Below are 13,452 nucleotides of genomic sequence, written 5' to 3'. Positions count from 1 at the left end.
TTTCCAGTCCTGGCTGCTGAAATAAAAATGGAGGAATGAGTGAGTGATTATACAATTATTAATTTCTCAACCTGCTCTGTCCAGCAAAGACTTTTACTAATGAATTCTTTAAAGAACTCCTCTTTTCCTCACATATCCAAGTGATTCTTTAACTGTGAAGTCTTGGATATAAGTTGACCCGACAGATTCTGAAGCATATATGAAATTAGGAAGACTCCAGTAGAAGAAAACATTTTCTGAACAATCAGATGTTTAATTAGTGCTTCCCAGGGGACCATTGTTCATAAAGATACAACAGAAACTAGATGAGATTTTAATTTTTTTTATGAGTGCATTAGGCGACCAGACTGTAGGAGAGGCATGGAGCTCCCAAAAGCCCTGGCAGTACCATTGGAAAAGTGGGATTGTGAGGTTGGCTGCTTCCTGCAATTTTCTTCCAGTTCCTTATACCAAAATATGCTTTAACTATACAGTTTATTTCCCTTCTTTATTTCATTGGGGTTTTTTGTTTGTTTTGTTTTGTTTTCTTCACACACAACTTTTGTGGTTATTAGACAGCAAACACCATGAGGTTATTTAAATACAAAGTCACTAACTGCAAGATCTTGAGCTTCTCTTGCAACAGTTCTTTTAATGCAGGATATGTGTATTCAAACATTAGGAACTCAAGAAAAAAAAATCACACACATGGCTGTACAAATATGGTACAGAGAGGACGAAATTATGATGCTGAAGAATGTCATATTAAAGATACCTATAAACAAGTTATATGAAGTGAGAGAAATAAAAAAAGTTTACAAAAATAGAAATTAACACATTTACAAGAGAATGTTAACAGTCTCAGTTATTGTTCACCACTGGCATAATCATGAAGATGTGGTAGTGCAGACTTGCATTGTAATTAGCATGCCAGATCAGTCTAGAGAAGTTTCACACTTCTCACAGCACCTCACAAACTGCTTTAAGTGCATGAGTGCTCCAAACACTGACTCAGCAAAATGATTGAGGTTGATAGTGGTCTGTGGTAGTCACAGTCTGTGCATATTTATTGCATTTTTAAAGTGGGTATAAGGTACAAATTTAAAGTGAAAAGGAATAAAAAATTGGTATGGTGGAAAAGAAGGAAATATGACTATAAAGGTAGATTCTTGTAAAAATCCCACTAAATTACAATATCTGAGTGAGATATTTAACAAGCTGCTTCTTATTTACCTGGAGTTCATAACTGAAATCATGCTGCTTTTTTTGTATGCTGAACTAACATTCATCCATTCCATTGCAGAGGAAATGCAGATGGCAAAAGACATTGCACTTATTGTAATTGACTGTTCTTCCCATCATCATTCTCTTTCATTTTTCGAAATAGAAACAATGGAAGAGTTACATAATGGAGAAATTTAGCAAGTATCAGATTAAAGATCAAATTAGCAATTATTTCCTGACATTTATAAAGCCGGCAACAGCTCCCAAGACATCTGAATTAGATCAATGGGGTACTATTAAATTGAGTGAACAGTTTAGTAGATACTTATTAGCAAATTATGAATGACTGAATGGATGATTGTGGCTGTTAATGTACAGCAATTTCAGAATATAAAATATTTTTCTAAATTACATCTTAATAGAGCTTGGTAGAAGCAGTGACTCACTTCAGAAAAATTATAAATATGGACATGGCTAGTCTGCAGCTAAGTATTTGCAGTCAACTTGTCTACAGGCTTTTGTGCAGGCTTTGGTATCAGAGAATAATTTGTATGCTAATTCACAATTTTATTTGCTCCTTTGCCACCTCATAATATCAAAGTAGCCTTCATTAATTCATAAAGAATTAAATTACTCTTATCCTGAAAAATTAGTAATGTCTCAAATATATCAGGAAGAAGAGCCTGGCTAACACCTCACCAAGAAAATTATGGAGAATATGTAACAGATTAATAGTTGTGTAAACAACAATAACAAAGCCAATTATTACAAATAACTTGACTGGGCATTTTGAACTTTTATGCTTTCAAATTTCCTATGTAAGATGGTTCCCATATGCAATATTTCGTTGTACTGATCAGAACATATACTAAATACATGAAATATAATTAATTTTTAAAATGAAAGTTAATTCAAAAAGTAATTTACTGTAGATCAATACGTGCAGCACGTGTCTACACACTGGAGAATCTAATACCATTTGTGCTTTTGGATCTAATCTAATGTTTGTTTACCAAGGGCAGATCAAAACTCAGAGCACTACCATCTACACAAAGCTCTTACTCTTTCAACCCAGGGAGGGACAAATGGTTTAACACATTAATATTTTTTCATTTAAAATGTTGAATTTTACTGCCTCACATGCAACCTCACTCTTTTTTTTTTATTGTATTTTAATGTGTGTGTATAGATATAGATATAGATATAGATATAGATATATGTAGTCAGACTCTCACAAATTGTTAAGAAACTATGAATTTTTAAGAAACTAATTGTTAAGAGACTTTTGTCTCTAAGCCTAGAAACCCTAGGTTGCTTCATTCTGCTCGTTAATCACAGAATCATGGTATCATTTAGGCTGCAAAGGACCTTTGGAAGATCATTGGGTCCAGTTGTTAATCCAGTACTGCTGAGTCAATCTGCCAGTGCAGATAACAGTGCTGGCACATCCATATTACACTCAGTCCCTGAGTGGGACTTCTTTGTGCTCAACACCTCTGTAAAAATGCCTCTTAGTGCCTCTACCAAAAATAGTAGACACTGTGCAGTTTTAAAATGCAAATCTATGTCCTATGGTATTATCAGGCCTCCAAAGGAAATATGCTCATTTTGCACTCTGATTGTTTGCTACCTGCTAGAGAAATGGGAATGCCAGCTTTAAAACCTGGCAGCTTCTGATGCTTTGGGGCAGGCAGACAGCACCATGCTCTCTGCCAAGCTGGGGTGTCTCTCTGCAGGGCTGAGGAACTTTCCTGTTACTGATGCAGCAGGGCTAGAAGAGCTCAGCCTGCCAGCATTCAGCAACAAACTGTCCTTGTAGAAATGTCAGTGAGAAAACCCTGCTGGGAAGGGAAGCAACAGCAACTTTACCCACCCACATGTTAATGCCACCAATGTGGTGTGTGCTTTTGTCACCCTACAGGAATAGTCTGTCCAGACACTTCCCCTCACCCCAGCCAATGTAGAACATCCATAGGTAACTCTAGACAACCATTTCAATTTTCCCACATATCTGGTCTGCAGGACTTCGTAAAACTATCCAGGAACATCTCAGAATCAGCTGGAATGCATAGTTTGGGAACACACTACAAGCAAGTGGATTGGTAAATCTCTTAAACATTTGTGCTGCACATGATTGCGTGTTATTAGGGGAAATACTTTTAACTCATAAATAAGTAATTGTAGCTGGAATCTGTAACTAATCTTATCTGTAAGCTAAGGAGTTGCTATTTACATTTTTTTAAACTTTGGTAAAAAATTTAAACAGGAATTAGTTGTTATGTGTAACAAAACTGTTCAAGTAAAATCATCAGACAGGACTGGAGGCTCCTGAGCTCTGAAGAGGTAAAAGACTGTGATAGAGGATGACAATAAAAATATGGTTCAGGAAGAGCCTTACTTGACACTTGAGTGGGTTTTCATTCTTTGAGGGTGCTGGTCAGTGACAGGGAGTGAATCATTCACTTCTATCTTCAGCGCTCTGTGGCAGGTTTAGGAAAATACCTGTGGATTTACAGGTTTTCTTTTGTTCACATATAATTTCAAAAAATGGTGCTTAATTGAATTTAATTATTATTAAATTACATTTAGTATTATTGTAAAAGTTTCATATTACTTATTTCTGACCAACTTGACACCATATGTACCCTAATTTATTGACAGAATATTTGCTGACTTTAGGAGCAGCAAAAATGTATGCTGTTCTTTGTTTATATGTGTAGGATGAAGGCAAAAACTGTGGAAACACTTGCCCTATTAAAATGACTTCTGCTGATGTCTCAACCTATGGGACATGCATGACATCACTAAACAGCTCCCACATGCAATATTCAGTTTTAATGGCCATTCAGTGAAAGTCACATATGGATCATGTAAGGATAATTAACAAAGGCAGCAGAAATAGATCTTTTACTATCACTACTCTTATATCAATGGCATTGTTTTACTACCTGTGCTGTGAAGGTTAAAGCTTTTTGAGAACATGGCTTATGGCATTTAAAATCAAGTGCCAGCTCACAAATTCAAGATAGGCACTGTGCTAATTACCAGTGTATTACATAAACACTAATGTTGCTTTCTGGATGATGACATTTTATCAGATTTCTGTATATGGCATGTCAATGTATATTATTTCTTCAGAGGACTGATGTGATATACATAATCTGATTTTATTTACAATTAAAGCAAAATTATGCTCTGGGCATGGTTCTTTGTCACTAGATGTGCAAAAGAAAATCTTTCAAAGGATTGTTTTTCCACTTCCATACGATTCAAGTCATCAAGCAACATATTGCAATGAAGAAAAGAGGTCACAATAGGTCCAAAGTTATTTGGACAGTACAACTTTCAAAGACATGTCAGTTCCATGTAGATACTTGTAAGACCACAGCAACATTCCTTCAATTGAAATCTAACCATATACTATAAAAACTCTATGTAAAATAGCAATCAATATGCTGTGTTTACACTGAGAGAAAACATAGGTATTTTTTCTGTATAAAATAATAAAAAGACCTTTGAAGTCAAGGAATTTTTGAGAGGTTAATGAGTAACAGAAGTTGGAATTCTGCTGGGGGGTCATACACCTCATAGAAAAAGACAACTGTAAAAAGATTGATTCTAAATAAAGGTAAGTGAATATTTGATAACTAAAATATGTAATTCCTCTCTTTTCTTCATTTAATAATTTAATTTCAAACTTATTCTTAGGGTAATTCATGCATTCAAGGAAGTTAAAAATTCTGAAAAACTCCGAAATCTTCAAGCATGAAGAATAAGGTTATGCTAAAACAGGAAACTTGGAATACCTCTGTTTTTAGACAACCTTGTTATCATATTCAAAAGTACTGTTACTCTGGGTCCAGCTTATCTGCTGGCTTCAATAACAACCATGCTAATTGCCTCCTGGCAGCTGTTTCAAATATGCCCTGTAGTGTTTTGACAAATCCTTTTCTTCTTTGGTACCTGGCTTTGTTCTTTGAGGCTTTTTCCCTAATGTTACTTCTCTAACTTTGTGAGAATTGTGTGTTTCCCATAAAGACAGCATAAGCCAGTCCTTTATATCTAAATTTAATTTACTTACTGAGGGTGTTTTATTTCACCTGAGGTACGGAATAATCAGTAAAGTTTCATGCACCATCGTACAGAAAGAAACAGCTGAACACAGCAGGTAAGGCTCATCTTCTTGAAACATTCCTGTCAAAGAGTTCTAAATTATCCAAAGACTGGTGTGCCATCAGTATTCATCAATCACAAAAGATAAAAATATCTTTATACACCCTTTTTCACAGATCCTTCCCTCTGAATCATACAGAGAGCAATGGGAACATTGCCCAGTGCCTGGAGCAACATTTTGCTTTTATGGTCTGATATTTACCACAGCGAATCCTTCTGGCATTTTCTTTCCTTACCCAAGAAGGTGCCAAATATTTTCCTAGGAGGGAGTCTTGTGTTCTTAAAACTTACAGAAAAAACACTGACTTTTAGTCTTTGGCCAGCTTGTGCTGAGTCACACTAGAAGGTCCTTGCTTTAAATTCTGCTAGCAACCTGGGCACTGGTGATTTGGGTTTTGCTCTGAGAAACCCAGTGCTGGTTCCTGACTCCATGCAGGGTGTAGGGGTGTCACAGCAAAGCTCTCAAGGTTCTGTAGAGTGCACAGGGTACACTGGCCCCCACAATTCATGTGCTCAAATATGCTCAGATCTCTGGGAAGAACAGTGTCTCCAAACCATGACAGCAATGGCACTTCAGAAATTATGCTGCCAGTTGGTGCTGAAGCCATACAATTCATGCATAATTGAATGACAGAGTCCACAGTGAAGGTGGACTACAAGAGGCTAACTGCTTTTTCATCAGCTTTTTGATTGGGAAAATAAGAGGAAGGGTGTTTTTATCATTGACCACAAGGTTACCATGTTCCTTAGACTTCCAACTACAGCTTCACTTACCCAGCACTAAAAAGCCAGTCAAAAGATAGACTCGGATGCTGGAAATTGCCTGATGTGTTTTCCATAATTGTGTTCTACATAATGGTATCATTAATACCTACATTTAGTCTTTTCACAGTTATGCCCTGATACAGATGTAAGAACACTATTTTCTTTGCTGTTTTTCTGCTGTTAAGGGAAAAAAAGCATCACTTTGCTCTTCCTGAGGCAAATTAAAGGTCCATTCTGCATATTATGTCCACTATAGCTCAAATGTTTTCTGGCAGCACTAAGAAAGAACAAACTGTGTAAGAAAACCAAATTTAATCCATCATATTTAAGGCACGTAATGAATATTCAGACAGGACTTGAGGAGCAAACAATACATGATCCTCCATCCAAGTATGCCAAAGACAAAGAGATCCCAGGTCCAGGAGAAAAATTCATGCGGAGAAAAATTCATCCAGACAGTGAAGGCAAAAGAAATGGGTGTAACAAGCATTTGCAGAGAACTTTGAGACAAGGGTTTCTCGGAATAAGAATAACTGGACAGTGATGGTGCCTGAAGCAACAGAAAAGGAGACCAAAACTAGAAACCCTGAAGACAACTGGATGCTGCAGAAAGCCTGGAGAGTTTGTAGACTGATGGAAGTGGGAATCCATAAGGTTAAAAGGTTTTAGGAAGGTGGGAAAAAGACAGACCTCAGTTGCAGCCGAACTGAGAATAGTGCTGAAACATCAGAAAAAGTGTGTAAGCTGTAGAGAAGACGTGAGGAATAGAACAATAGAGCTATGAATTAGTGTTTCGGAGTAGTTTTCTAAGTTGCAAAAAGTTTCTCTAGCAAGGTTCAGCTCATGAATAGGGTTTTATGCGTTGTCTTCTTATAAATGAGCATTGTATTCGAAAATAAGCAAGCATTGTTTTAACCCAAGCTACGTGTGCTTATGTTGATTAGATAGAGTCGCTGTCAATATGCTTTTGCTTTGTGTAATTGGTTAAGATGGGTATTTGGTATGTTGTAACATTAAGTTTCTTTGGCTTGCTGCCGAGATAGCGAGCTGCTCGCATCTTTGCATGAACCAAATCATGTAATGAGACTGATGCTGAGAATAAACAGCTCAAGACGCATTCCTAGCAACCCCGTCCTGTTCATGTCTATATAAATTGCCAGTGCACAAATGGTGTCTACAGTGAAGCCCTGTCTACCAGCAGGCGGAGAGGCAGCTGGAGATCATGGAATACTCAGCTAGGGCTTTTGGAGTCAGGGGAGGGAGGAAATGATGCATGAACAACTCCAAAATTTCTGACCCCAAAAAGAGTTTTCTGAACAGTAATATGAGAGCTGATCTCTAGAAATAATTTTTAAAAAGATGCTGATATAATTAATTAAAACTTAGTGTACAAAATATCATATCATATAGTTGTGCTGCAGAAACAGTATTTGAAGAAATATTATTAGAGAAAAATAGCTTGTCTTTTTTACTTTATGAATGACATGACTTCTGTATAAAGTCTCACCTGGTTAGACAACCCAGTGCCATGAAAGCATATTGAAGACTGAAAGACTGTCAGCCACCTTTAGAGAATTCAAATCTTTCTATTGAAGTTCCAGTCCTTTTACCTTTATCCATTTTAGATGGTACTTTTGTAGCAAGTAATTACAGAGATTCTTGGAAATATTTACAGGGTAAGATTCTCCTAAAGGTATGTAAACATACTGTTCAATTCAAATTAGCATATAACAATATCTTGAGAACAGTCTTAAGAGAGATATTAATTAAGTTTACATTATCTTAAAACATTAAAAAAAAAGGCCTGGAAATGGTTGCAGTAGTTTTTAGTATTTTCCAGGGATGTGAGCATTGCAGTTTCCCATTCAATGCTCAGTATTTTTATTTGGAAGAATACTGTGAGATGTCTGTATGTGCCATCTGAAGATCATGTCCTTCCACTGCTAATAACTTGTAGTATTTCTGCCATCTTCCTATTAGGAGACTTTATAATTGAAAGTAACTGGAATAAAGTTTCCAGGGAGGAGGAAGAAATGTTTATATTTCCATTTCCACTACAATAAATTGGCAATTTGTTGTCATATAACCATTAATGAGAAAAAGAAACAAATAAATATATAACCCCCCAAAACAAACTGTCATGTTTTAGCTTTGATGATTACTGCAAAATAAGGGGGCTCTCAAGAAAACAAAGAAAGTAATGCATAAATTGTTTTGTGAAGTCATGAAAGAGTTTACGTAACTGGATGAAGAATGTGGATTCAGGCAGACGCTTAAACAGGAAAATACAGAGTGCAGAAAATCTTGCCATTTATTGATAAATAATTATGGATTTGGCTGCTTCACAGGATACTGTGAAGAAATTTGCTAGGAACATTCAAAGTTGGAAGTGATTATGTGACAGAGACATGTATAAGGAAAATAATACCCTCATCTATTTCTCCAATATGTGAAAAACATTTCTGAATTATTGCCAGCACTGGTACCTTAGTTCAGACACCTGACCCAGAAAAATCTAAGTTCTTGTGATTTCATCTGACAAAACTTCTTTGTTCTCCACAGCTGGCACCGGCCACTGGGACAAGGATGTAGCTTGCATTTGCTGTAAGATGGAGAGGGGCTGATGAAAAGAGTAAGTTTATTCTATCTTTATCCATTTTGATTATAAACTCTTCATACCAAGGGACTGCCATTTGGTACTGACATGCAGAAAAACTGGGCCATCACTTCCCTAATGGCTTGGAGGGACTCTCATGGTTTAAGCCCAGCTCCCCAGTTTGGATAAGGTACAGAATCAGCAGAGTGAAAGTGAGAAAACTCTTGTTTGGGATAAAGCTATTTTAATAGGTAAAGCAAACAAAGTAAGAAAAGAATGCATTCACTACTTCCCATGGTCAGGCAGAGGATCAGCATGTCCTCAGCATCAGGGCTCCAGCATGCATAACAGTGACTTTTAGAACACAAATGCCACCACTCCAAACATTCCCCTCCTTCTTCCACAGCTTCATATGTTGAGAGTAATGTCACAAGGTCTGGGATATCTCTTGGGTCAGTTTGTGTCTGTTGTCCTGGCAGTGCTCTCCCTCAGCTCCCCTGTACCCCCATCCTACCTGCTGGAGTGGCAGTGTGAGGAGCAGAACACACCTTGATGCTGTGCAAGCACTGCTCAGCAATAGCTAAAACATTTCTGGATTATTAACACTGTTTCCAGCACAAATGCAAAACAACCAGACACCAACTATGGTGGAGAAAACTAACTGTATCCCTGCCAAAACCAGCACAGGTACAACAGCAGGACATAACAGGTTATAGGGCTGCCTTGTTTGTTATTGGCTCTGACTTACCAGTGCTGCAGTTCCCACTCTCAATTTTTTAGGAGTTTGCCACTTCCTACCAGAGTAGAAAGGATGAATGAGGAATTAATCCATTTATATCACCAGCCTATGACACAGATGATGCCAGGAATGTTTTCTCCTAAAAGAATTAATATTTATCTGTCAATTAAAGTCAACTGAAGGTCTGTACTGTTGCACACATGGGCTGTTCCATTCCTCAGCTAAGCTGAACCCTGGAAAGACCACATCCAAGAGCAGCAGCCTGCACCATGTCTTGTGTTTTTCCTGCTTGCTGAGCAGAGAAATTGAGACAGAAAAGGCTTTAGTCCTGCTTTGAATTCAAAGAAAGTGAATTAGCGAAGGTTAGGAAAAGTGATTGCCTACAAAAGCCACAAGAGAAGTCATCAAAGTGAGGCATCTTTCTTATTCTGTTCCTAATGCTCTAATGATTCATTTATGGAGATAACTCTTTTTTCCCAGGACTGTCCTCTGTCTCTCCCCATAAGAATTCAGTCTTGTGTCCAAAGAAATTTTCTCTGGAAAAAAAATAAAGCCTCTATATAGGATAGCAAATACTATTGACACTTCTTTTTTAAATAAAAATATATAAATTCTGATAATATATCTTGCCACTATTTGGAACCCCACAGTATCAGTATTTTGGGGAAATTTGTTAATAAACACTGCATATATATTTTAAATCAAACTTATTACTGGCCAAACCATTAATGGATTTTTAGCTTGTGTGGAATTGCAGTTTTTGTAGAGAAACTGGACTTTGAGCTGATTTGGCCACTTCAGAGGACAAAAGTTGAGTGAGGACCCCTGTTCGTGACTGAGGTGGTACAGAGGAGAGCCCTTGGGCCTTTTCAGGTGGGAAAATGTGGCGGGGCTGCCTACCTATTTCCCCTGGGAGAATATTATTTTTTTTAATCTGTGCAGCTTGAGACAATCTGTTACTTATAAAAGATAAGTAACATCCCTCCTTAAAAATACTGTGGAAGCATCAGAGATGAACTTTCTCAGAAGAGTGCTCCCAACTCTATCTTTGCTTTGGAAGAGGAGCCATCCATAACTTCCCCTCAACGAATTTTTAGCAAGCTCTGATTTTAGAAGAGCTGGCATTTTCAGTGTTCAGCCTGTGCACATTACTGCTGTAAATTTATGGCACTGATGTCAACATTCTTTTTTTTTTTTTTTTTTTTTTTTTTTTTTTTTTTTTTTTTTTTTTTTTTGCTGATTCTTTCCTACGACAGCCACAGGACTTCAGAATAGGATGCTGTTCTTTGGGATTTCTGCCAAAGGATGTTGTGTGAATCCAACAAGACTTTCAGCCGCCCAAACCACAGGAGTCAGTATGTTGGTAATATTTCACTTATCCTTTCAAAAGTCCTGACAATTTTTCATATTGCCCTTTCAATACTTTCAAAGATTCAGAGTGGACTTGGAGAAATCTTCTGAGAATCTGTCTCATAAAAGTGCTGTATAAATGGAAGAAATTTTGATGAGCAAATGAAAAAAATTTAAATGAGATGAGATATGAATGGTCTTAGGCAAAACAACACTAAGTCAAGAAGAAAGTTGCAACTGGGGCTAAAGAAGAGGAGAGAAAAATTCTTTCAGGACAGAAAAGGAAAAACTGAGCAAAACAATATTGTTGACCCAGCAAAGTGAGAAGAGTAAAATGGAAGGGACTGAACAGACGAATTGAGCTGAGCTCCTCCCTGTGGGTGAAAATGGACAGGCTTACTGAAAATTTTGCACAAAACTTTTTCATTGGGAGAAAGGACATAGATTGAGAATAATCAAATACATATTTCTAACAATTAACTTTTTTTCCCCAGCTCTGCAGCTGAACTGTCCTCCCCTAGGATATAATTCAAAATTTAGTGGATGAATTGAATTCTTTTTAGTTTCTGTATTTCTACTTGTCTCACTTATAGGCTGACTATAGGAAAGTTATGATTTTTGGACACACTCTTTATTCTATTACCATTTGTTCTGAAAAGATAAAGTGGCTCGTCTGTCATCTCATAGTTAGTGACTCTAGCTAAGCAAATATTTTAAATATTATTTTTGTTATTACAGGTTTTTCTTTAGGTAATCTGAGCTTGGCTACCAAGTAGATCTAAAGAACTTTGACAAACAAAATAAAACTAGAATTCTATTAATGAAGGCAAATAAGAATCATCAATGAATGCCTTCTCTTGTTTTGAACTGCTCAATAGGCATTGCTTATATAGGTTGAGACATGGACAAGTAGGATGCCATGAGATCACTATCTGCATCACCTGAAGCCTTCTAAATCAGGGCATGTTAATAGGATATTTTCACCCTAGCCTACCAGGAAATATGCTTAAAAGTAAGGTCTGGCTAATTATGATTCTTTTTATCTCGGCACATAAAAACAGCACAGTGTGACATGAATAGTGTGCAGCTTGTTGTCAGAAGTGATGGTTTTTCTGTGCCATATTAGTACTCATATAAAATAAAAATAGAAGACAATGCAAAAACAAAAAAGGAAGAGACGAATTGCAAAACAGTTGGTGAATACAAATACATTCTTAGTCGCCTCAGCAATAAAGTAGGTTTTAACATGTTCCCAGGTCTGAAAATTGAGTCTTTTTTCAAGGGAGGGTTTTACACCCAACAACCTGGATGGAAAGACTGATCTGTGTTTTGACCTGACCTCCAAACTTTATAAGGATGTTGTGTTATAGCAGCAGTGGCAGTAGCCTGATGTCATTCTTTAGTGTTTTCCTAAGGAAGTGTACTTGATTTTTGTTGATGGCTTCCTCCCCAGAACTTTAGGCATACCTTGAGCCAATCAATATCTTTCCTGAGGGAAATGAAGGTTCCAGTTGCAGATAGCAAAGCAGAAAAATAAAAAGCACCAAAACAGTGTAAGTCAGGATCTTACTACTTGTGCATCTGGTTTAACACATAAACTGCACAGCTGCACCTGCTGAAAAACACAGAGTAATAAACAAGCATCCACTGCTGAAAACCTTTAATGTATTTTAAGAGTTTGGGTTCTACTCTTCTATCATTTTACTCTTCTTTGTTGTGAGATATAAGAAAAAAGTTCTTCATCGTGAGGGTAATTTAACATTGGAATAGGTTACCCAGAGAAGTTGTGAAATGTCCCTCATTAAAAACATAAAATACTTTTATTGACAGGGCCCTAGATAACCTGATCCAAAGGCTCCAGGTGAACCTAAAAGAAGCTCTTGGAGCAAGCAGCAGGCAGAGTGTGGCAGGATGTTGCCAGAGAGGCTGGTCAAGGCTATGAAAGCCTATTGGTGGCCTCAGGGTCCTGACAGATTCTGTAATGTGGGACATTCCTAATAAAAATCTACCTTTTCAACTGTGAATAACATCACTACAAATGCTGTTCTTAAACTGGTTATTGGTTTTGGATTTAGCCTGAAAACTAGAAAGAAATTCTGCAGACATGTATGAGCACATAAAGTTTTGGGTTTTTTTGGTTTGAGATCGAGTTATGACTATATTCTCTAGCCAAGCCCTGTGCAATAGTGCCAGTGAATCCTTTACATAGCACAAAGGAAGACTGCCTAGATTCTGCCTTGATTCAGCCCCACAATTTTATGTGTTCAATCAGGATACTTAAATATAACACCTGTCCCTCTATAACTGACAGAAAGATGCATCTGTAAAGGGGTTTTCAGTCCACCCAAGCTTCAGATGTCCCAAGTAAGTTTGGAACACATCCAGACCATGTGTTCTGTGTGGATTTCTTTATGGTTTGTGTATGACCCTTAGCTGCCTTTTTGTCAGATATTAGCTTTCAAACACAGAAATTCAAGCAGTTGCTGATGTATTAATCAATCTATCGATACATAAGTCAGGGTGAGACCAGCTGTGTCATGTACTCATTCTCCTGCTCTCCAACTGGTTCTTGAATTAGAGGGCCACAGGCTAAACTAGCAAAGTTCTTATTATGTCACCAGTAGCA

Source organism: Geospiza fortis, unplaced genomic scaffold (assembly GCF_000277835.1).
Source record: "Geospiza fortis unplaced genomic scaffold, GeoFor_1.0 scaffold138, whole genome shotgun sequence".
In the NCBI taxonomy this organism is placed as follows: domain Eukaryota; kingdom Metazoa; phylum Chordata; class Aves; order Passeriformes; family Thraupidae; genus Geospiza; species Geospiza fortis.
This window is presented reverse-complemented; position numbering follows the sequence as displayed.